The sequence below is a fragment of the Stegostoma tigrinum genome, chromosome 27 (genome assembly GCF_030684315.1).
Source record: "Stegostoma tigrinum isolate sSteTig4 chromosome 27, sSteTig4.hap1, whole genome shotgun sequence".
In the NCBI taxonomy this organism is placed as follows: domain Eukaryota; kingdom Metazoa; phylum Chordata; class Chondrichthyes; order Orectolobiformes; family Stegostomatidae; genus Stegostoma; species Stegostoma tigrinum.
The window spans coordinates 34,013,574-34,039,895 of NC_081380.1; positions in this window are offsets into that span (position 1 = coordinate 34,013,574).

Below are 26,322 nucleotides of genomic sequence, written 5' to 3' on the forward strand. Positions count from 1 at the left end.
TCTCTGTTAGTCAATCTCTTTCATGTCTCCCTGTAAATCTGAGGTCGCTATGCTTTTAATAAGTAGAGGAGAATGGAACGCATCAATTTTTTTTGCACAGCTGTTTTGTTGCACTATGAAGACGAGTAGACAGCCCATTGAATACAAGTCAAAAAACCTGGTAAATGTGTTACTTGTTGTCCAAAAATAATGCTCATAGTTACTACTTGTGTCTCTCTCCCACAGCAATCAAACTGTTAACCACAACAGATATTCAGTGGAGGAGAAATGTAACAAACATCGAAAATCAATACATCAATCTAAGTGTTGCTGCCCTTGTCATCTGCAATTCCCATTCTGAACTCATCTTTTCAAATGAGGCCAATTTATATCATGCCTCAACCAGAGAGTAAATGGCCACTATGTTTTAAATTAGGAGGCACTCTCTATATCTGGAGAACAATGGCAACATCAGATTGCAAATGTCCTTTAACCATGCAGGAGATATAGCCAATCTCCAAAGTCCCCTTCTGATTTAAACTTCCTTCTTGACTGAGACCTCCTGGTAAGGATGAATTTAATCCAGATGACCACTAAAATATGCAGAATCATTTAAGATCTCCAATACTGATTATAAGTAATTACTATTAAATGGTAGGTTGAATTCTATCATGTTGTTCAGGCAATGTTCAATAGTTGCTTTTTCTAAAAAGGTACCTAATTCAGTGGATTCCCCAATCCCTGGGCTACTGAGAGTTTAAGAATCTTGACAAAGTCTCTGATGCAACTAGCAAGAAGGAAAATTGTGACGTCCTCAATCTTCACTGCCTTGGTTTGTACAAGAGGAAGGCAGAGCATAAATAAGGTCATGGAGCATTGAATTTGCATCATAAATGTATCTTTAAGTAAAGTGATGCTTCAAAGCTTCTTCAAACTTGAGCTTAATGTCCTCCTTACTGAACTTCATCCAACTCACTCTATTAATTCAACTTGCCTCAGATGTTAATTATTTCCATATTTTTATGGCATTAAAACCTATAGGTTTTACTGGCTTGGATTCTTGCTGTACACTATATTCAGTTTTCATAGAATCAGACAATACAGAAGAGGAAATTCAGCTCATTGAGTCTGCACCAACAAAAATTACTTTAAATCAACACTCATCCCACTTTCCAGCACATGGCCCATAGCTCAGAAGATTATGACATTTCAAGTGCACATCTACCTACTTTTTTAAAGTTGTGTGGTTTCCTGCATCAACACCCTCCCAGACAGTGCATTCCAGAATCCCACCACCCTGTGGGTGAAAACCTTTATCTTCATATCCCCTCGAAACCTCGAAGCCTTTCACCTTGAAATTATGTCCCTTGTCACTGATGCTTCAACTAAGGGAAACGGCTGCTTTGCATCCACCCTGTCTATGCCCTTCATAATCTTAGCTACTTCAACCTGGTCCCCTCTCAGCCTTCTCTGCTCTAAAGGAAACAGCCTGAGCTTATCCAGCCCCTCTTCATGGCTAACCTGCTCCATCCCAGGCCAATATCCTGGTGAATCTTCTCTGCACCCCCACCAGTGCAATCACATCTTTCCTATAGTGCAGTGACCAGAACTGCACACAGTACTCCAGCTGTGGCCTAACTAAAATCCTGCATGGCTCCAACATACTCTCATAATCTGCTCCATGAATGATAAAGGCAAGTGTCCCGTATTCCTTCTTAACTACACTATTAGCCCATCCTGCCACCTTCAAGGATCTGTGGACAAGCACCTCAAGATCTCTCTGCTGCTCTGAACTTCCTCATATTCTGCCATTCATTGAGTACTCCCTTGTCTTGTTCCTTCTTCCAAAGTGCATCATCCCATACTTTTCAGGGTTAAGTTCCATTTACCACTGATATGTCCAACCCATCTATATCCTCTTGTAGCCTAAGACCTTCTTCCTCACTGACAACCATCTGACCAATCTTCATGTTGTCCACAAATATACTTATCATCGCCATTTTCTTCTTTATCATTTATGTATATCAAAAAGAATAAGGGACACAACGCTGATCACTGTGGTAAGCTACTGGACACCGAGTTCCAATCACACAAACAGCCTTTTACCACCACATTTTGTCTCCTACTAAACAAATTTTGGAGCCAACACACCAATTTTCTCCCTGAACCCCATGTGCTTTTACCTTCTTTAACAATCCAAATAAACTACATCAACTGTACTACACTCATCTACACACCTGGTCACCTCCACGAGAAATGGAATCAAATGTGTTAAGCATGATCTCTTTCTGACAAAGCCCTGTTTACTGTGTGCAATGAAACCTTGCCTCACCAAGTGGAGATTGATTCTCTCCTTCTGAGTTTTCTTTAATAGTTTCCCTACCACTGATGTGAGAGTCACTGGTCTGTAATTCCCTTGCTTATCTCTACCACCCTGCTTGAAAAGTGGAAACACAATTGCTGTCCTCCAATACTGTAGAACCTCTGCTATGGCCAGAGAGGAATTAAAATTTTAGGTCAGGGCCCCTATAATTTCCTCCTTCATCTCCCATGGCAGCCTGGGATACAGCTCGTTAAGATCTGGGAATCTGCCCATGTTTAAGCCTGCCAGTGCCTCCTCACTCCCAAAGTCAAACTGCTCAAGAACCTCATAGTCTCTCTTCCTGAATTCTGTACCTACACCTTCCTTCTCCAAAATGAAAACAGGTGTGAAGTATTCACTTAACACCCCACCAAAGTCATCCTGCTCCATCACAGATTGCCTCTTTGGTCCCTAATGTGCCCTACTCTTTCCCTGGGTATCCTCTTCCTTTGATACGTTTACAGCATTTCTTGGGATTCCTGACATCCTCACAGTCAAAAGGTGTGCAGATTAGGTGGATTGGCTACACTAAATTGTCCACATTGTCTGGTGATGTGCAGGATATGTGGATTAGCCATGGGAAAAATCCAGGGTTATGGGGACAGACTAGGGGGCTGGGTCTGGATGGGATGTCTTTGGAAGGTTGGTGCAAACTTCATGGACCAAATGGTCTCTTTCTGTACAGTAGGGATTTTTGATTCCAACATCACTATAATCATATCTTTCATACACAATGACTCTATGATCTCCTCCAGCCTTACAGCTCCGTTTATTGTTTTTATTCCTCTAACTCTGGTTAAGTATTTGGCCCTCTCTTAGACCCACTAGTGGTGAGTATCTTTCGCCAGCTCAATTATATTGTCTGGGGCTCCAGCTCAAAACCCCTCTCCCAACTTACATCTCTCCCCAGTTTAACAAGTATTTTTAAAATCTTATTCTGTTCATAAACTTTCATCACCCCTTCAAATTTATACTTTTCTTAACACCTATTTATTTTCCTGTACATGCCACTCCAACCCACTTTGGAATTAACATTAAGAAGGTTGTATTATAGACCAGCAAGCTAGACTCAATTTTATCCAACAAAATCAATGCAATATTGCATCCCTAATACAGGGTTACAAAGTCTGTCTGTCTTATGGTGTAAGTGAGATTTGTCTCAGTAAAACTGAACTGCAGCCTATGTCTCTTGTGCTGTTCCTAATCGTACCAAATGTACCAGTCAATGTGAGATGGTTCTACACGAACCGAGCAATAGACAGGCGGCAATTGTGTGATACTTTCACTGCTTCTGGAGCTGCTTGGACCTTCGCAAAAAAGTTTAAAACAAATCTGAATAAGTGGCTGAGGAGAGTGAGATACAAAACAGTGGGAGATACAAGAATTTGGCAAAAGTTAATAAAAAAGAAAAGCGCATTACTGTTGCGGTCACCGGTTTAGAAAATTGTACTGCTGTAAGGGCTGCAAGGCTACAAGGATTTTAAAATAACTTTAGAAATGATAATCTGTGACAAAATTAACAGTCGCTTGGGTAAAGGCGATTAGTGAAGAAAAGCTAGCACAGATGCATTGAAGGCAGATCACATTTAACAGACTTAGATGAGATTTTTGATTTGGTTGATGTGGGTAACAGTCAAACTTTTTTGAAAATACAGGTTCTGCTTCAAGTTGAGGATTGTGCCCAGTTCTGGACTGCACGCTTTTGAACCATACTTTAGAGAGGGTGTGAGGCTTTACAGGGGTACAGAAAAGATTTACGAGAGTGAATCAGGGATGAGGGACTTCAGGTGCAAGAGAAGGGAAGGTTGGAAGCACATTTGAGAGATGAGTTCAAAATCTTGAAATGCTTTGACAGAGTAGATAGGGAGAAATTGTTCTGATTGGTGTATGGGCCAGGAACTACAGGACACATATTAATGGTGATTGGGGATGGAACTAAAGACAGTCTGAAAAATATTTTCTGCAGTTAGTAGTTGAGATCTAGAATGTGCTGCCTGAGAGGGTGGTGGAGACAGATTCAATTATGGCTTTCAAAAGAAACTTGAGTAAACAACTGACCCAAACCATCGCACGGAGAGTACTTTGTAGAGATTTTGTCCCTGTCTTTAGGGAGGAACAAAAATAAAGAATAGCTGACACTGGAAACCTGAAACCAAAACAAAAAGAGCTGGAGGCCTGGCAGCATCTGTTGAGGGAAAGTCAGAGTCTCATATGACTCTTCTTCAGATAAAATGTTAACTCTGCTTTTTTCTCCACAGCTGCTGCTAGACCTGCTGAGTTTCTCCAACAATTTCTGGTTTTGTTTGAATAAAGGACATACTGGCACTGGGGACTGTTCAGAAGAACTCATCAGGCTGATTCCTGGAATGAAGGGGCTGATTTTATCAAGAATGACTAAACAGATGAGGGCTTTATTCATTACAGTTGAGTAGAAAGATTGATGACCGTCTTGCAACATTCAAGATTCTGAGGGGACATGACAGGGTAGATGTTGGGAAGATGTTTCCACTAATGGAGAACTCTTGAGTTAGGCGACATAGTTACAAAATAAGGGGACATTCATTTAAAACAGACATTTGTCGGAATTTCTTCTCACAAAGGGTAGTGAATATATGGAATTCTCTACCCCAGACAGTTGTGAAGGTCAATCTGTTAAAAGAGGGCAATAAACTTTTGAAATATTGAAGTACTGAGGGAAATAATGAGGTAGCATGAAAGACAAGTTGAGACTCGTAGCAAATCAGCCTCGATCTTCTTGTAGGATCATAGAGTCATACAGTACAGATACAGACCCTTTGGTCGAACCAATCAGGCCAACCATGTTCCCAGACTAGTCCCACCTTGCCTGCACTTGGCCAAAATCCCTCCAAACATTTCCTATTTATGAACGCTCCAAATGTCTTTTAAATGTTGTAACTGTACCTGCATCTACCACTTCCTCTGGAAGTTCATTCCTCACACGACAACTCTCCATGTAAAATAAAATTGCCCTGCATGTCTTTTGTAAAATCTTTCTCCTCTCGTCTTAAAAGTATGCCCCTAGTCATGAAATCCCCCACCCTAGGGAAAAGATACCTGCCAATCGCCTTACCTATACCCCTTATGATTTTATAAACTTCTACAATGTCGCTACTCAACATCCTACGCTCCAGTGGAAAAAATCCCAGCCTATCCAGCCTCTCCTCATGACTCAAACCCTCCATTTCCGGCAACATACTGGTGAATCTGTTCTGAACTCTCTCCAGCCTGATTATATCCTTCCTAGAACAGGGCAACCAGAGCTGCACACTGTACTGTTGCACTGTGGAGCAGGCTTGAGGGGCAAAATAGCCTACTACCGCCTCTATTTCTTATGTTCTTTCGATCAAGAACAATTGTAGGCTTATGGAGAAAGGGGACTGGAGTTGGCTGAACTGCTCTTGCAAAGACCTGGCACTGACCTGATGTGCCAAATAGTCTCTCCCTGTGCAGTTGTGAGCATTCTGTAATTTTATAGATTGTTCCAAGTTGTGTCTCATTAGTTTCACAGGCAAGTTTAACAGTCACGATACTGCGGGAGGTTGTGGGGTATATAGCAACCAGAAAAGTCACCAGAAGATCACTTTGTGGCGTGGATCCTGGAAATCAATAAATCAACGGAGTGTAGAAAGTAATGAGTGCTGAATAGAGAAGTTAAAGGGTTGGTGCTATTGGGTGTGGTTACTGACTGCAATGTTCAAGGATCAGTGCTTCAGCTCAGAAAAAACTAAATGCAAAGAGCTCAGATTTGCTAATGATACTGAGGAAGACATCAGGAAATCTGCCAGAACTAGGAATCCAAGAGACTGGGAAGAAATAGGCATTGAACGGAATTAGTATTAGTAAGAAGGTTGCTTTAGGGTAATTAATGGGATGGAAAGTTGACAAGTTCCCAGGACCTGACATTCTAAAGATATTCTACCAGGAAGAGGCAGCTGTGAAGATGGTGGACACATTGGTAATCATCCTCCAAAATTTAACAGATTCTGAAATGGTTCCTGCAGATTAGGTTCCAATCCTCAACCTGTGCTGTGGTGTCTGATCTTAGCTGAGGCAATGGAAGGTTCACACTGTGCTCTGGAACTATAAAAAGTGCAAGAGAAAGTAACCAAAATGAATACTACCTAATTATCCCAGTTGGAAAGTCATATGTATGGATGCTGAGTCAGGGCAAAAGATACACTTCAGTCTTTAACAATATCCCCAGTATTTTGACCATATCCCAATTTTAAAACTCTCACTGTTGCTTTCAAATTCCTGCATGGGTCTCTCCCAATGTGGATTGATGTGCAATCATGTTCTTCGTGATCTGCCATAGTCACGCAATGCCTATCATGAGGCACACAAACTGGAAGTGGCCATTTTACCAGCGCTTAATAAAGAAATTATAAAGACCAAGTTACTGCCTTTTGAATACAGGACATGGTGTCAGAAGTGGAGTTGGGATTGAATGTTGAAGAGCTGTAAAAACAAAATTCACAGCCAGTGGTAGAAACACACAGGAATATTTGGAGACATAAAAGCTGCTGTAAGCAATGGAAAGAAGCTAAATTAAAAACCACAGAAAAACAAGTCAAAGTTGAAACACTGGGTGAGAAACAATGGCTGGATCATCTCCCCTTCTAGCTTCAGTCTGAATGAAAGGTAATTATTTAAATAATGCCTGTTGTTATCAGATGCACTGGTAACATTTCTGAATAGTGGCACATCTGTTTAACAAGCCAGAGCAGTGAGGAGTAGCTACACTCCTATCACTGTTGGGAAGAGACTGTTTCAAAGTGCTTTTCACCCTAAATATCTCTGAAGAAAAAATAAACAAACTGTTGAAATTTTTAAAACCTTGACAGCACTCTTTGAATCGCGAGTCATTGTAATTTATGAACAGCACATGTTCACTATTAAGGTGAAGGAATCCATTGATCAGTGTGATTTCAGTAATGCAGCTTGTTGAATCCTGTGAATTTACACAATCAAAAGACAGGCTAATTAAAGAAAGGATGTATTAGATATAAGAGATCATGCAGTGAGCATACATCAACTTAGAGAGGAGAAACATACTCTCTGGAGAGCAACTGACATGAGGATAGGTGCTGAGGTTGAACATCAGCAATAGTCATGGCAGAAAAGACCAATCTGATAGATACTTCAGATCCATACAGAAGAACAATCATAGTCAAAAGGCAGGATGTAGGTATTGCAGAAGACATCATGCAAAGGAGAAGAAGACACGTCAAGTGTGAGGAAAGCAGTGTTCTTGCTGTAAGAAGCTGAATCATTTCACTCACAGACACATGGCTACAAGGACGTGTAACAATTAAATACAGATGGCCTCAGGAGACTATCAGTTGAAGAATCTAATGAAGCTACACCATACAACAAGTCAGTTCAGTCAGGTTAACAGGGCATTTAGAAAGGCAAGGACTGATTAGGGATAGTCATCATGGCTTTGTGCTTCATGAATCATATCTCACTAACTTGATTGACCTTTTTGAAGAGGTGATAAAGAATGCAGGTGAAAGCAGAGACATAGACATTGTCTATATGGACCTCAGCAAGGTGCTCAACAAGATTCTGCATGGTAGATTGGTTAGCTAGATTAAATCATATGGAATCCAGGGAAGGCTAGGCAATTGGATACAAAATTGGCTTAAGGGAAAGAAGCAGAGGGTGGGGGTAGGGGGTTGTTTTTTGGACTGAAAGCCTGTGACTAGTGGTGTGCCACAAATATCAGTGCTGGGTCCACTGATTTTTTATCATTTACACAAATGATTTGGATATGAATATAAGAGGTATGGTTAGTAAGTTTGAAGACAACATCAAAATTGATGGTATGGTGGACAGTGAAGAAGATTACCTCAGAGTACAACTGGACCTTGATCAGTTAGGCTCATGGGCTGAGGAGTGGTAAATGGGGTTTAATTTAAAGAAGTGTGAGGTGCTGCGTTTTGGAAAAGCAAATCAGGGCAGGACTTATACACTTAACGGCAAGGTCCTGGGGACTGTTGCTGAAAAAAGAGACCCAGTGGTACAGGTGCATTGTTCTTAAAAGTAGAGCCACAGGTAGACAGGGTGGTAAAGAAGGCACAAAAGCAGAAGTTACTGGAAAAGCTCAGCAGGTCAGACTGCATCTGTGAAGAAAAATTCAGAGTTGACATTTTGGTATGGTGACTCTGAGAAAGGGTCACTGGACCTGAAATGTCAACTCTGAATTTTTCTTCACAGATGCTGCCAGACCTGCTGAGCTTTTCCAGAAACTTCTGCTTTTGTTCCTGATTTACGGCATCTGCAGTTCTTTCGGTTTTTACTTAGTGGTGAGGAAGGCATTTGGTGCACTTGCTTTTGTTAGTAAGTGCATTGAGTATATGAGTTGAAATGCCATGTTGCAACTGTACAGGGCATTGGTTAGGCTACTTTTGCAATACTGCATTCAGTTCCGGTCTCCCTGCTATAGGAAAGATGTTGTGAAACTTGAAAGGGTTCAGAATAGATTTACAAGGATGTTGCCGGGATTGGAGGGTGTGAGCTATAGGATGCAGCTGAATAGGCTGGGGCTGTTTTCCCTGAAGCACGGAGGCTGAGGGGTGATCTTATAGAACATAGAACAGTACAGCACAGTATAAAAATTCATAAAATCACGAGCGGCATGGATATGGTGATTGACCAAGGTCTTTTTTCCGGGATAGGGGAGTTTAAAACTAGAGGGCATAAGTTTAAGGTGAGACAGGAAAGAATTAAAAGGGACCTGAAGGGTGACTATTTCACACAGAGAGTAGTGCATTAATGGCACAGTCTGCCAGACAAGGTGGTGGATGCTGGTACAATTGGAACATTTGAAACATATCTAGATGGGTACATGAATAGGAAGGCTTTACAGGGATATGGGCAAAATGGTGGCAAATGAGACTGGATCAGTTTAGGATATCTGGTCAGTGTACACAAGTCGGACCAAAGGGTCTTTTACTGTGCTAGATAACTCTATGATACTTGCATTGTAAGTACTGTAATGAAGATCACAGAGAGAAATACAAATCAACATTAATCACCTCATGACCTTTACAGAGCTGTATAATGTGGCTGACGATAGCAATCCAAAAATATGGCACTCAGAAGTGAGACTGAGGCTATATGTTGGCACCATACTCATGCCAAGGGATGTGGGTAACTTGGTGCACCAATGCAATGACTGGAATGAGGATCTGGAATTCCAGATCATGGACAGCAAGAAAAGTCACTCACCTCAGCCAGGGCAAGACTAAAGTTTGGATTACTGTATGCCAAAAGAGATTTGTGCCTAGACGCCTTCAATTGTTAATGTGGGTAATGAGATCCCTTCACAGCTTTATGTCCTTTGGGTCAATATATTCTCTCAGCTCTCCAGGTTCTTTCACTGATACCATTCTGCCAATCTATTTAATAAGAGTTGTTACTTCTGTAATTACCCACATCTTTCCCAGCTCTTCTGTTTCAGGCGAGCCCTTAAACTTGCCTCAGCAGAATCTGAATTGGTCTTGCATTCTCATCAGCTTCAAGATGATATTCTCCTGGAAGGCACCCTAACCATGTGAGTGCATTTTCTACACCCCTAGCATCTGCATTTGGTCAATCGTTTAGTATCTGGCAATACGTTGCAAATCTCTTTTGGCACACTGAGTCCAAGTGAACTTGAGTGAAAGCAGCAGCTTTCTAACTACAACACAGTGTGGGGCTGGTGGAACACAGCAGGCCAGACAGCACCAGAGGAGCAGGAAAGTTGACATTTTGGATCTGGTCTCTTCTTCAGAAATGTCAACCTTCCTGCTCCTCTGATGCTGCCTGGCCTGCTGCGTTCATCCAGCCCCACATTGCGTTGTCTCTGACTCCAGCATCTGCAGTTCCCGCTATCTCCAAGCTTTCTAACTATATGCTGGCTACCTTTCAGGAGATACAGGTAGCTCCAAATGCGGTTTGACATTTCCACTGTTCCAATGGGATATCAACCCAGACGACATGTTGGACATCTTTCCCAAGTGGAAGTTGTAGAGGATGATCCACTGGATTACGGATGTGGAGACACAATGGCAAAAAAATTATTGCTGATCATAATGAAAATCTAGTGCAACTACGAAACAACTCAGCAGATGGTCCTGAAATTAAAAAAGACAAAATTGCAATGAGAAGACACAAAGTCAAGCTCATAGACCATGTACTAACAGCAAAATGTCTTTGACAGATTCTGAACTAAACTGCAACAGTGATCTAGTGAGATAGAAGCAGTGCAACTATTTGTTGGACTTGTCAACTATTGGCAAAATTCTTGCCTGTTTTGTTGTCGGATCATGAATCGTTGCAGCGAGTCATGGCTAAGGGCATACAGTGATATTAGGGTACGGTATAAGAAGTGACAGTCATAAAATTTCCAAACCCAACAAAAAGCAGCAAATTGTGTTGTCCTAGAAGTCATTAAACCCAGCAGTGAATATAACAGATAAGCGCCCTGATCAAATCAAGTGAATACCTAACAAGATGCAGCTCTGCATATGTTGCACAATGTTATGATGCCTGGATGGCCTGAAAGCATCAAGGCCACATCTATTACTACAAGAGGGTATTGGGTTTACAGACATGAATTGACAGACCAAGATAACGTATTGTCAAAAGGCAAAAAAGTTGACGGGAAGCACTGGTGTGATGGCAACGTTGTTCGATCAGTAATCCCAGGCTAATGTTCTGGGGACATGGGTTCAAATAGTGACACTTTGCAAATAGTGACAATAAGAATTTGGAGCTGAAGGATAGCCTAAAGGTGAGCATGTAACCACAATCAATTGTAATTTTAAAAGAAAACATCTGCCTCATAAAGTCACCAGTGAAGGAATTCTGCTCTCCTTACCTGGTCTGGCCCTCCATGTAACTCCAGACCCACAGCAATGTGATTGATTCTTAACCGCTCTCTGGGTAATATATGTTGACTGCTGTATCTATTATTGATGATCACTCCTGTGAACTATCTTGGAATATTTCACTACATTAAAGGTGACACGTAAGCTGAAGTTGTTTCTGTATATCTCGCATATGGAGGGTTAGTGAGTCAGCCACCGGGAGTATGAGTGATCCTATTTTTGTTTTCATGGATTAAATATTGTGAAATTTATGTTGACGATGTTCATTTTGCTGAGCACCAGAATCTTGTGGCGAAACAATGTTCCGTACGGTTCCGTGGGCCAGTTTTCTGTCACATCAGAATGTTTTGCATCTAAAATAGCCACGTCATCCTGGAAAAGATTTCCCAATATTAAAGGTGCATCTTGATGTATGTAGAAAGTTTGCCCGTCAAAGATTAACACAAAGAAAAACAAAGAGCACAGCCTTTTGGTGAGCTGGCCACCCTGTTTTGATCGGGTGACCCATCGAGCGTGGAAAACTATGTGTGAACATCCTAACCTGTGTGTTTATATTTTATCACGCTACAAACTATGGCCAGCACATGAGTTCAGAGTTTTCTTTTGAAATGCATTATCAGCATTAAAGGGCCATCATCATCCTGTCACTCTCACCTCTTAATGCAAAGATTGTGTCTTCAAGTATGATCCTAGGGGTTCCTTTAGCATCATGCTGAGTGGGTGCTGCACTGTTGGAGGTGCAGTCACTTGGATTAAACATTACACTGAGGTTTCATCTGCCTCTCAACAGTTATAAAAAATACTATGCCACCAGTTCCAAAAAAAGAACCAAAAAAGTTCTCTAGCTGAATATCCCCTAATGAAGAGACAATGATCTCAGCACAGTTTCTGGGACCTTGCTGTGTGCAAATTGGCTCTACTTCCTCCATTAAAACAGTCGCTACATATTGAACATTTGGTTATAAAGCTCATTACAATATCCTGAGGTTATGAAAGAAACTATATAAACACAAGCTTTATTTTGAGAATAAGTAAACTTTTATTTTGTTAAGATTTTTGCAAGGAGTTAGAACATAGGTGCTGGGAGCAGGAGCAGGCAATTCAACCCCCCAATCCTGCTCCACTGCGCCGCTCATTGGTCACCAGTTTCCATTGGTAAACTGTAGAAACAGCCAAACTGATTCAGTAATGACCTTTAAAAAAGCTATCTCTCAACATTCAATTTTCAATAATCAATCGATGCAATGATAATTTGTCTCCATCTACAGTTAACTTTCTCTTTCAAAGTGGAGGTGAGGATTCACATTTTCTACGATTCTTCAAGACCAGACATAATGACCTAGTAGTAAAGTCATTGGGTTAGTAATTCTGAGGTTTTGGGTAACAGTGTGGAGGCATGCGTTCAAGTCACAGTAGCTGATGGAATTTGAATTCAGTTAATAAATCTGGAATTTAAAGTTCATCTCAGAAATGGTGAACGTGAGAATAATCAACAATTGTTATGAAAACTCATCTGGTTTACTAACATCCTTCAAAAAAGGAAATCTTTCCCCTTTGCCCAGTTTGGCCCATTGTGTTCAGAGATAATGGGAACAGCAGATGCTGGAGAATCCAAGATAACAAAGTGTGGGGCTGGATGAACACAGCAGGCCAAGCAGCATCTCAGGAGCACAAAAGCTGACATTTTGGGACAAGATGCTTCATCAGAATTCTGATGAAGGGTCTAGGCCCGAAACGTCAGCTTTTGTGCTCCTGAGATGCTGCTTGGCCTGCTGTGTTCATCCAGCCCCACACTTCGTTATCTTGGCCCATTGTGGGACTCCTGGCTCACAACAATCTTGTTGACTGTTAAGCACCTTCTGAAATGGCCTTTAAGCCAAACAGCCAAGGGTGCTTGGGAATATAAAACAAATGCTGTTCTTGCCAGTGACACCCACATCCCTGAAAACTAAAGGACCAAATAAATTGAGGCCACTGCTGAATACACCATAAAGCCCAGCAACATTTCGCTGAGGGCAAGCACAGGGCAGCCCTGTTAGTCATTTGGCATTTTTCAAGGATACAAATCTGCCACAATTGACACAAGGCACAAAATAATTACAGATAAACAAAGCAATTCTGCCCACCTTTAAATCACTTCTAGAGTGTCTTTCCAGTGAGACCTCCCTCTATTATTTTTCCTCCAGCAGCTCTATCCCACACAATACTCACTTGCAGTGCAAAGCAAATTTACCAAACAGTCCAAATGTACTTTCTTTTATTCATTTGAACGTGTCATTTTGAACTACTTGAATGCAATGTGCCAGCTTTGCAATTTTTCCACTCCATGACTACTGTGCTTAACACTAAAATCATCTCTGATACTCCTTCTTGTGTGTGAAATACCACATAGTCTCCAGCTATTCATCATGAGTCAGTCCTTTGTTGCTGGAAATCAGCATTGTCTCTCTTCTTCTTGGCACTTGAATGTCTCAAGCGTCAAGAACGAGACAGTTTGATCATTCCACCCTGTGGATTGTACTCTTGCTGTCTGCCGAGATAGTTGAAGATTCTACTGGCTTCTTCATTGATTGGATAGGGTGAGTGTCAACATTGTTGAAACTCCCAGACTCTTTCATGTTCATCTTTAATGAAGACCATTCTTGAAGGATATATTTGTTCATCCAAAATGGAGCAATTTACACTTACCTGTATTAACTTTCATCTGCCATTGTTATGTTCTACTTGATGTTTTATATCAATTCCTTTTGTAACTTTATGAACTACAACTTCTCCAAGTCTGGGATCATCTGCAGATTTAGTTGTGCTACATTCAAGTTTCTAAGACCAAATCATTTATGTCGAATTGGAACACAAGAACATGGGGGGAGGACACAGACTTCTACAAAAGCCATTCAGCTACTGAGATAGCTGGGTGCAGGTCCATTGTTGGAAAGGTGAGCCACATTTATGTGTGTCGGTATGTCAATCTGGAGATTTGACAGAAAGTGTGACATGGGATGAGTGGAAGAAGCCAGCAGTATGATAATGAGAAACCAGTACAGTGCAGCAGAGAGGGGATGGGGTAGCTCATCAGACACCAGAAAGGGTTGAGGGTGCAAAAGGCTACAGAGGGGACAGTGATGACAGTCACAAGTAAGATTGTGAGTGTGAATTTCACAAAAATCTTCCTGCCTGATAACCATGGTGGGAGCAGTTTTGTTCTTTCCTTAACATTTGCACGACCAACTCTCTATGGAATGAAAATCTGTATATGTCTTATGTCCATAGTTCAAATTATAACTCAAAGTTAGTGTCTTTTTCAAATGATCTCTGTTCCAATGCACTGCAGAGAGTAAGCTAACACTGCAGAGCTGCCATTCACCTTGTGCCCAGATTCTGCAACAGTAGTGTCAGCACGCCTTGCACTATAGCAAGAACACATGTGGTGCAGTTAAAGTTTAAAATCATGTAGGTTAAGTCAGAACATTCTGACCCTGCAGCTACCATAATTGCAGGAGTTCAATACCAAAGGGGCTGCTATCCTACAAGGAGTTGTAAATAAATAATTTGCACATACATTGTTCTTACCCTCTTGTTTAAATTGTATTTTCCTTCCCTTCTGTCCATCTCCTGAGAGAGTTGTTTCTTCATGTTGGAGTATGGCCCCTCGAGAATGAACAAGCTGTTTGACTGCAAGTGTCAGCTTAGTGGATGTTTAATCTACCTTGAGCCAACATTCATTGACATACACATATCCAACAGGATATGGGAGGTAGATAGCCATGGGAAAAGTAGTGCTGCCTTTTAAAACCCCTTTCCTGCTCTACCATGGGACTCAGTAGTGATTTTTAGTACATACACTACTTTCCCCAGAATAGAACAGAGAAAGAGAGACGCCACTTACATTATGGTAATACCATTGGACTTGTCATCCACAAACCTTAGGTTGCTGTTCTGAGTCATGGGTTCAATTCTTACCATCACAGATGGCAAAATTTGTATTCAATCATTAAAAATAAAATCTGAAATAAACAGCTAGTCTAATGGCAATATGTAACTGCTGTTGATTTTCATAAAAACCCATCTAGTTTGCTAATATCCTTTAGTGAAGGAAATCTGCTGTCCTTACCTGGTCTGGTCAAAACATGGCTCCAGACCCCCAGCAATGAGGCTAATTCTGAACTGCCCCTTTGGGCAATAAATGCCTCACTTTGCATATCCAGTTCATTCTACTGAATAAGTCCAAATCTTTTGTGTGTGATTCTCCCTAAAGATCTACACATCTTTCCTCATTTATCACGGTCACCTTTCTCCCTTGTGTGTTTACCTAACCTCTCTTTAAGTGCACTTTTTTTATTGGATGCACGTTTGTAAGTCTGCAAATGATGACAGTGGGATGACCCAGGCATGCCAGAAGGCTAGATGGAGCCTAGAATTGGATTTGGTTATCCCACTCCATGCTCTCCTTTCCTCTCGATACCCAAGCGTCCAATGGGGCAACACAATTCAATAGTCAAAATTGGAGACTGAGACTCCTAGCCCCTCCCTCGTCCCAACTAACTGACATTGCACCACACACTCACACAGCTGTGTTACTCCAGCTCTGGCTAAGGCTGCAACTCTAACTTTTTTTAAAAATCTCTAGTTCACACATGGCTAATAGCCGGAGCATGTTTGTGATCTCAGCGTTATCTAAATTGGTTGGGTGCCAAGGTTAAAAAACCTGGAGCTGGAGCTCTTATTCTGAGTAAGAAGGAACAAAGGTGTGTATCTATCATATCTTTGTGATGTCCCTATTACTCTGCAACCAACAAGCTGCTTTTGGAGAGCAGCCACTATTGTGCAGGCAACAGTCAATTTACAGAAAACAAGGTCACATTACCAGCAAATTAGATGAATGACAAGTTAAAGAAAAAGAAGAAAACACAATATTCAACTAAAAATCAGGAACGCAGATATTGGAAGCTCAAAATCAGTCCGCACTTGTGGTGAACTGTTAGCTGTAAGTTCACTGACAGAGATGTCAGCTGTAAATTGAAGTGACTAATGTGCAATTTAAGGAGATTATGAAAAATGAAATGGAGTGTTATGCTGGTAACAATTACTGAGGAATGATGAGAGGGGGCATCACAGCATCATTGCCAACATGGACTGAATGGCCTGATTCTGTGCTGTAAATTCTGCCTAACTTTATCTAGTAAAGGAGTTACACCTAAAATATTAATTTATTTGACACACAACAGATGGTAAATGTTTCCAAAATTGTCCCCGTTTGTGAATGAGAATTTTTGTAATCTGAGGAATTGATTGATTCTCAGGACACCAGGAGAATTCCTTACTCATCCATAAATGGCGTGAACATTTCTGCCAAAGGTACAGGCTGGACGACTAATAACCCATTTTGATTGGACATCTTGTGAACCTGCTTCAAAGATCGCTTTGCAGCAGAAAACTGAGGCTTTAGTTAGCACGGAGGAGACTCCGGAGTTTGTAAATTAACAAGGCATGTTAATCAAAGAACAAAGAATGAGTAAGTTAATTAATTACTTTGCATTGTGTTAGCAAAAAACTTATTTTTAAATTGAATATTAGTCATATGACATTTTCATTCTAATAATGTCAGATGACAATATATTAAAATTTAATCTAAATTGTAAAAAATTGACTTGAAGACCATGGTAGCTTTAGAATTCGCTGTCCAGGTTCAAAACCCTTAAGCAAATAGTGATTACCCCAGGCAAAAGGCAACTTTATTTCCATTGAAATGGATACAGATGAAATCTCGGGTTATTCTAGCGGGCGACCTTTAATTAAATGCCGCGGCCTAACTGCCCAGTTAAGTCTATGTGAGAGGCATCAGAGGATGTGACCGGGTCTTCAGTCAGAAATAGTGAAAACCAAGAGGGGGTCCTCCTGAACCTCAGGCTGTGGAATTCAAGTTGCAGCCGTGACCCGGACGTAGTATTGAATCTTTATTCCATCTTTGGGGATTCAAATCTTTGTTGGTTTTTTTCCTAAACAGAACGTTGGTGAAATAATTGAATTTATTGCTACGATTTATTTCCCGGCCCCGCTAACTGTAAGAATGGAAACCTCAGGCACGGAATTCAGAAATCACGACATTAAGAACGAAGAACAAGAGAAATTGGAGCAGGTAGATTATGCGGCTCCTCTGGTCAACCATTAAACAGGATATCTCCTACTTCACTTTCCCACTTCATATTCATATCGCTTGATTCCCTCAATGTCAATCTCAGTCACCAAATACTAGATTGAGCAGCCACATTCTTATGAGGTAGAAATTTGCAAAGATTCCAAGTCAAGAAGTTTTGTTTATAATTCATTCGCGTGTTGAGGGTGTGGCTGGCTAGGCAGCATTTCTTGCCCACCCCTAATTGGCCAGAGGGCAGTTGAGAGTCAACCTCCTCAACGGGGCCACTTCCTATCCTGGGACCATGAGGCTTTTCCAACTCCCTCAATGTCTATGGCAGTCCCGTGCGTAAATGCCCATCAATGTCCGAAATGCATACTTTCCCATCCTCAACATTTGTGCCTCTTTCAACGCCAGAGCTACTGTTTTGCGATTCAGTGAACAGCACATTCACCTCTTGCGCGCCAAAAAATGCCACGCATACAGACAGGCTAACACCCTGGCTCAGCATGATGGAAGTGATGATACAAAAAGTGCACAAATTTCATAGGCGATGGCATCCTGACTAGCGAGTGTACCTTTATTACAACTAATTGATTTAAAACGATACGATACATCAGCATAACACATTTTGTGAAGGATACAAGACAATATTGAAAAGCAAATGATGAGATACAATTTTTATTTAACGTTGAGTATTTCTTGCTTGAAATCACCAAAGCAAAACAATCTGAAAGACAGCTTGTACTTACTTCATGGCAGTCAGATATTGCGGCTTTTAAGGCACGCAGTGAAGATGGTGCGTTCTAATTTTTATACATGATTTTACGATACATTTTGCCGTGAACACCAAGAGACCTATTCATCTATGTGGAAGTCATAAATCTGTCATATTTCAAAAAATATCAGAAAGTCAGTTATTTCTTGATCTTTTTAACCTGACCTCTTGTCAAGGCCGGTAACCAGAGATTTACAAACAGCTGATAATGTCCCTCAGCCACTAACCACTGTGGACTTCAAATTATGTCTATTTAGACCACGACCCAACAGGAAATATCTAAACAGTAATTTTAAAGCGGCAGGCCATGTTAAAATAAATGCTGGGTTAAATTCACAAGCACCATAGTGGGAGATCAGTTGGTACATTAACAAAAATGACCACAATTTTCCTTCCAGAATTTTGAGTTTAATGTTTACAATTTCCTAATGCATTACAAATTCCTGCAAAATGAAACTCTTGGGTTTTAGTCAGTTATTTATTTATGGGCTATGGCTTTAAACTCAGCTTTGAATGGCCACATAAATTAATTCTGCAGTGTGTCTGTTCCACACTCTTCCTCAATACTGTTTAATTCTTCACCAAATGTTATCTCTTTCATTTCAAAAATGCTGCCTCAAATTTAAGGCTTCAGTTCCTCAAGCAGTAGTGTCTAGTCCTGTTACAATTTTGAGATTCCTCCCCACCTCCCACTCCCCATTCTTCTAAACATCAGTGAACACAGTCCTAACTGATTCAATCTCTCACCAGACATGAAGCCTACCATTCCAAGAATCGGTACAGTTAATCCTTGTTGCACTCCCTCCATAGCCAGAACATTCTTTCTCAGACAAGGAGGACAAAACTGTACACCATACAATGGTGTCACCAAAACTCTGTACAATTACGTTAAAAAACCCCTACTCTTGTACTCAGGTGTATGAAGGCCAATATACCATTTGCCTTCTTCACTGCGTCTTATGGTTACATTATGCCGCATGGTTACTTTCAGTAGTCAGCAAAGGGGTATATCCTTTAGGTTTGAGGTAGGCTATTTAGGGGTGGTCTGAAAAGAGTTGACACAAATGATATTGGAAATCAAGAACTCGTTCTCCTGGCAAGCATTAAGTCTACCAATGGTTTCAAAATTGAGATCCCTGGGCACTTGTCAGGTAATCCAGACAGATAAATGAAGTTAAGATACTGGTCTGTCATAATGGGGAGATCAGACTCCAGCTGCTGATTGGCCTACTCCCATTTCTATGTAGCATACTGCCCCAATTGGTTCACTGCTACAGATTGGGAGGGCAGGGTAACCTTTTCACTTTCTGCTGAATGTTTCCCTTCTATGCCATCCCAGTAAGGGAAAGTGGTACAAACCCATTCTGTGATCATTCATTTAAATTAGAATATACCTTCCTAAGACATAGGAAGCCCGACATCACTAACCTTCTTCCGCCTTCTAAGGAGGGCAGAATTAAAGGAATGGGAAGTTTGATAGCATGCAACTATTTTTTTGTATATAAATGTTTAAAATCTGTACTGTTTGAAATAAGCTAGAGTCGAGGGGTCCAGCAAGTTTTATGGCTGGAAAATAAAAGGCAGATGATTAATGAAAGGCTGGGGCGAGAGTAGGCAGGTTTAATTAGCCCACAGTACCTCCATCCTCTCAGCCTGTTGAATCATTGACTCACTACAGCCATTAATACATCGTTGAGGATGAGCAACTTTTACGTTTCATTTAAGTGAAACATTTTGTTCTCCCCTTTGTCTGCTGACAGTTAGGAACTGCAAGCTTGCTTTTGGCGTCTGAGATTTTTTTTTTAAAAGAAGAACATGTGTCCTGTCTCTTTCTGTTTAGGGAGTCTGGGAGATTAAAACATATGTTCCCTGGAGCTGTCAGTCTTGGGTGGTGGGAAGGATTTTGATGACAGTCTGCACTCTAGAGCATCACAAGCTGCTCATATTATGTGCTGTGTTGTCTAAACTTTGGCGGCTTCGCAAACAAGAGTGGCACAAAAGTAGTTCGCCTGCCTGTCCAAGTTAAGCAATATAATTGAAGGTTGAGAGAATCGGTGACCTGAGCCAAAAACTGTCATATTTGATGGCATGACAGGGTTAAGACTGTGCATAACAAGTGCAGTCATGCTGTTGTCATTTGGACCTTGTTCTGTTTCCACACTTTGAGAAGGATCTAGCTAACTGACTTCCCCAAGGTATCGCTCACTGCTCCACCTCGCCTACAAGCCAGCTCCCCTGGTTGGCTGGGTGTCAACTCGACTAGCCTTTTCCCATCACCAAGCCTCATGCCTCATTAATTTCTCTCAGTGAATGGTCAGGATGCTTCACTCAGGAAACCGGGCAGCTGCCTTCAGGGAGCTAATGGATAGACACTTTCCCAGAAGCTCCATTCACGGACCTGATCCCGAGGTGAAACCTCTGGCAGCAGCAACAGTCTTAAAACACACACAAGCATACACTCGTGCACAGAGAAGACATTAACCTTTTTGCATGGAAATAAATGCTGACGAAATTAAAGGGCAAAATCACATCACAGTACCTGCTTACTCAGCTACAAAGCCTCCTATAACCTGAAAAAGGACAGATCATTTTACAACATAATAGCCAAGCCATCAACTCGATTTTTTTAAATATCAGCCTCCTGCGAACTGAATTTCCTTTCCAATTACTCACCAAATGCTCCCTCATTATGTCTCATGTTGGTGCACTGCTCCATGGCGCTCATTGCGTGACTTTTCTCCCTCCAGAAGGGACAGATTTCACTTGTTACACCAGAACAGGGGCAAGTGAATGGACTCCTTCACCAATAGCTGCCTGGACTGGGGCCTGGAGTGATCAAAGCTGAATCCTATTCCACCCTCCACACGGCGTCCCATCCAGCAGTGGTCACTACACTGCAAACATGAGCAAAACCCAAACAAAAACACATGTCAAAAGATCTGTTATGTATTTTAAAGTCAGATACTGTTAACAATTAATGGCTTCAAATATCCATTAATGAAAATGATGCATCTATAAAGTCTCCAGTGCTATGCTGAGGATACACTGATAGTTCTGAATATGTAGATATATGAAACCATAGCCATCTGTCTCCATTAGAGAGAGTCAGTTGGCTGGGTGTACCTTGAGGATAACTATTGCACAAGCTTAGAGGGTACAATGAGGAGGCAGGCCTTCATGAACTACCACAGCTCGTTCAGGGTTTGAACCCATACTGTTGGTATAATTTTACACTGCACTCTAATCACCTAATCAACCGAGCAAACCAACCAACACCAGTCTCAAAACCCACCCAGCAATGGCATTTACTAGGACCAGATGCTAACTGGTACTCATCGAAGAGTCATAGAATTATAAAGTCATTCAGCACGGAAACAGACCCTTTAGCCTAATCAATCCACGCCACCGATAATCCCAAATTAGTCTAGTCCCACCTGCCTGTGCTTGGCCCATGCCCCTCCAAACATTTCTCATTCATCTATTTATCCAAATGTCATAGAGTTCTACAACATGGAAACAGATCCTTTGGTCCAACTTGTCCATACCAACCATTTATCCTAAATTAATCGAGTCCCATTTACCAGCGTTTTGCTCATATCCCTCTAATCCCTTCCTATTCATGTACCCTTCCAGATGCTGTTTAAATGTTGTAATTGTACCAGCCTCCACCACCTCCTCTGGCCGCTCATTCCATACGTGTACCACCCTCTGTGTGGAAAAGTTACCCCTTAGGTCCCTTTTATATCCTTCCCCTCTCATCTTAAACCCATGCCCTCTAGTTTTGGACTCCCCTACCCTGGGAAAAAGATTTCAGCTGTTCACCCTATCCAGGACCCTCATAATTTTATAAACCTCAATAAGGCCACCCCTCAACCGCCAAGACTATTCAGCTCCTCCCTGTAACACAAACTCTCCAATCCCAGCAAGACCCCTGTAAATCTTTTCTGCACCCTTTTATGTTTAACAACATCTTTTCTATAGCAGGGAGACCAGAATTGAATGCAGTATTCCAATAGTGGCCTAACTAATGTCCTGTATAACCATAACATGACTGTCCAACTCATATACTCAATGCATCAACCAATGAAGGCAATCGTATCAAACGCCTGTTCACTACTCTGTCAACCTGTGACTCCACCTTCAAGGAGCTTTGAACTGGCACTCCAAGATCTCTTTGTTCAACAACACTCTGTAGGACCTTACCATTAACTGTACAAGTCCTGCCCTGATTTGCTTTACCAAAATTTATCTAAATTAAACTCCATCTGCCATTCCTCTGTCCACTGGACCATCTGACCAAATTGTACTCTGAAGTAACTGTCTTCACTGTCCATGACACCACCAATTTTGGTGTCATCTGCAAATGTACTGACCATACCCACTATGTTCACATCCAAATCATTTATATAAATGACAAAAATCGGTGGAGCCAACACCGATCCTTGTGGCTGGTTACAGGCCTCCAGTCCTAAAAACAACCCTCCACTACCACTCTCTGTCTCCTGCCATTGAGCCAATTTTGGCAAGCTCACCTTGAATCCCTTGTCACTTTACGAATTAGTCCAGCATGCGGAACCTTGTCAAAGGCTTTACTGAAGTCTAAACATTGTTTACCGCTCTGCTCTAGATCTGTATATATGTTGGAAGGTGTTGTTAAAGTGAATACAAAGAGAACGTTTCCTCTTGTAGGGAAGAGCATTAACCAGAAGTCATCAATTTTCAATGGTCAACAAGAAAATATGCAACTTGTTATCACAGAGAGTGACTGTAACAAATCACAAAGAAATATTTAAAGGGAAACTAGACAAAGAACTGAGGGAGAATAGTCCAGAAAGTTATGTTGTTAAATTTAGAGAGAAAAGATGGGAGGAGGCTTGAATGAAGCTCAAATACCAGCATGAACTGGCTGGGCTGTGTGGCCTGGTACAATGCAGAGGATCCTATGGGATTTTAATGAACAACGCACTAGAAAGAAGTCACCATCTTTGAGAAAGGAAGGGAGGGGGAAGAGAAAGATGAAAACGAAGTACATTTCTTTTCAAAACACTTACATTCAATTCTATTGCACAGAAGCTAGTCAGGTACTACTGATGAACTTGTACAGCCGTCATCACATCCTATGTTAGCATGGCTAACTGGCAATCTCTTGATCTGCTTACAGCACTTCTGTGTAAGTGAGTCTCCTAGATGTCTAACCCAAAGCCTAATATCCCTTTGGGATGCACTGTTTTATGTCAGAAACACAGAAACAACAGCCCATTTCATCAATTAGAACAAAGCTGGCAAGTCTTCTTTCCACATTGATCTGGATACTTTTAAATATATTTTAAAAATAGATATATTGCATTTGTATAACACATTTGGCTGTAAAACAACGGAGGTTGTAAATGAATTACCTTCGAAGTGCAACTGTAGTTGTAATGTAGAAAGCACAGCAGCAAGGTCTCACAAGAAGCACTGATCAGACCATTTGATGATGTTGACTGAGGGACACATAATGTCCAGAACACTGGCCTGTTCTTGTAAAGAATCATGTTTTGGGAACGATGATATTTATCTGAGGAAGTAGACTTCAGGGCTTAATATCTCATCTGAAAGACAGCATCCATGACTGGGCAGCACTCTTTCAGATCTGCACAGAACTTTCAGCCTACATATCGTGCTGAAGACTTTTAAGAGAAGACAATCCCCACTAGGTGTGGAACAGTTAACATTGAGCTAAGACTAGGATCACAGCCAGAGGCACAGGAGATTTGATGTCTGTTTTGACTACCACAAGATGTTAATGAGGGTCATGATTCCAAAATGCCAATTCAATTTGTCCAAAAAATAGACCTTCTTCTTTTGGACTAAGACTTCATTTCTAAGGAGATGGATTTTATTGTCTGTTTTGTGAAGATGTATTTCAAGTGAGGAGACTTTATGAACTGGATTTCACATTGAGTCACATTACAAATTAGCCCCAAAATGGAAAGCATCGGGAGCTTTCTCCCATATCTCATGTCTTGGAGCATACTTGCCATCATCCAGAGCTCCATTGATTGCGCTAATTGACCGGAAATGACCCCTTATAATCATTCCCTCTGTGTGTTTGGAAGAAGTTGATGTATTAATGACAATATTGGCTGTCTCAGATACACAGCATTCTTTTCCTGTTTCCAGCCAAACAATTTATAGGCAGGGAAAAGATAAATGAATTGCGTGACAGCTTTTTAAAATAAATTCTTTCTTAGTCGGTCATAGTAATATATTTCAAACATCTAATGTACAGTTATTAAACTTCAACGCTAATTATGAGATTGTCAGTTGTATTTTCTAGATTTATTTTATTCACTTGTGTGACATAGGCATTGCTTGGATTAGCATTTAGCGCCCTTCCCTAGTTGCCCTTGAGAAGGTGGCAATCAGCTGCCTTAATGAAATATTATCTTGGAGCCGTGGTGTTTAGCTTCTTCTCTTTGTGTGCCACACAGGGAGCATGGTGCCTCAGGAACCAGGAACTACGGTGGGTCATGGTACATAAGTCAAAGCTTCGAAAGCCCTTCGTAAACAGGGGTCAGCATATACGCCAAGCATGAAAATATGAACCACCAGTTTTTGGTGTAGATGGCTGCCATTTTGAAGTGTGAAAGTATTTCCACTTGTGTGTTGCCATGCACAGTCTGCTTTGGTTGGGTGTATGTTAAATTCCAGCACAGCGTCTTGCCAGCATTGTTTGTATCATCTGCCTGGTCCTACGGGGATGCCTTGTAAGGCGAGCATGATGCTAAACCTCTGATTCTGAGCTAGACAACTGAGGGTGACTCCTAGTGCGAGTAGAGCCTCAAATATGCATTTTTTAGCTGAAAAGAAATGGGAGCTTGATTTAAATACTGAGCATAGACCTAAACATGTATTTTGGCATTCAAAAAACATGGTTCATCCTCCTACATATGACTCTATATCGGGTCAAGTTGCATGATGCTTTTCTATCTACATTGATAGGATGTGTCTGTCGCTGGCTCGGCCAACGTTTATTGCCTATTCCTAACAGTTTAGAGTCAACTATGTTGCTTTAGGTCTGGAATCACATATACACCAGGTAAGGATGGCAGTTTTCTTCCCTAAAGGACACAAGTGAACCAGATGGGTTTTTCTGACAATTGACAACAGCTTCATGGACATCATTTGACTCTCAAATTCAGATTTTGCTTTCATTGAATTCAAATTCCAGTATCTGCCATAGCAGGGCTCGAATCCAGGTTCTGATGTACTGATAATTTAAATCCATTCACAATGTAAAGTTCAAGCTACTGGCATAAACAGACTTCGACGTTCTGTTTCCTTGTTCATCCAGTACAGCAGCAGGACATTTAGAAACCAACCTTTCGGATGCCCAAATTTCAAATGTGAGAAAAGAGAACATAAGAAGATTAAACACAATGAACTTGCATTTATTTAGCACTTTTCTGAACCTCAGGATGTTATAGTGTCACAGAATCAAACAGCATTGAAATTGATCCTTCAGTCCAACTAGTCCTCACCAACCATGTTCCCAAACTAAACTAGTCCCACTTACCTGTGTTTGGCCCATATCCCTCCAAACCTTTGCTATTCATGAAATGTTGTAACTATACATGTAAGATACATTATGAGAGTAAACTAGCTCAAAATATCAAAACAGGCAGCAAAAGTTTCAATAAATATGTAAGTCGTAAAAGAGTGGCAAAGGTAAACATTGCTCCTTTAGAGGATGAGAAGGCCAATTTAATAACTGGGAATGAGGGAATAGCCGAGGCATTAAACAACCATTTTGTGTCGGTCTTCACGGTGGAAGACACAAATAACATGCCGAGAACTAATGGCAAGAAGGTTATAACAGGCGAGGACCTAGAAACTATCGTCATCACTAAGGAGGCAGTGCTAGGCAAACTAATGGGGCTAAAGGTAGTCAAATCTCCTGGCCCTGAAGAAATGCATCCCAGGATACTAAAAGAGGTGATGGGGGAAATAGCAAATGCACTAGTAATTAGATACTAAAATTCACTGGACTGTGGGTTGGTTCCCACAGATTGGAAAACAGCCAATGTGACGCCACTGTTTAAAAAGGAAGCAGACAAAAAGTAGGTAACTACAGGCCAGTTAGCTTAACCTCGGTATCGGGAAAATTCTTGAATCCATCATTGAGGAAGAA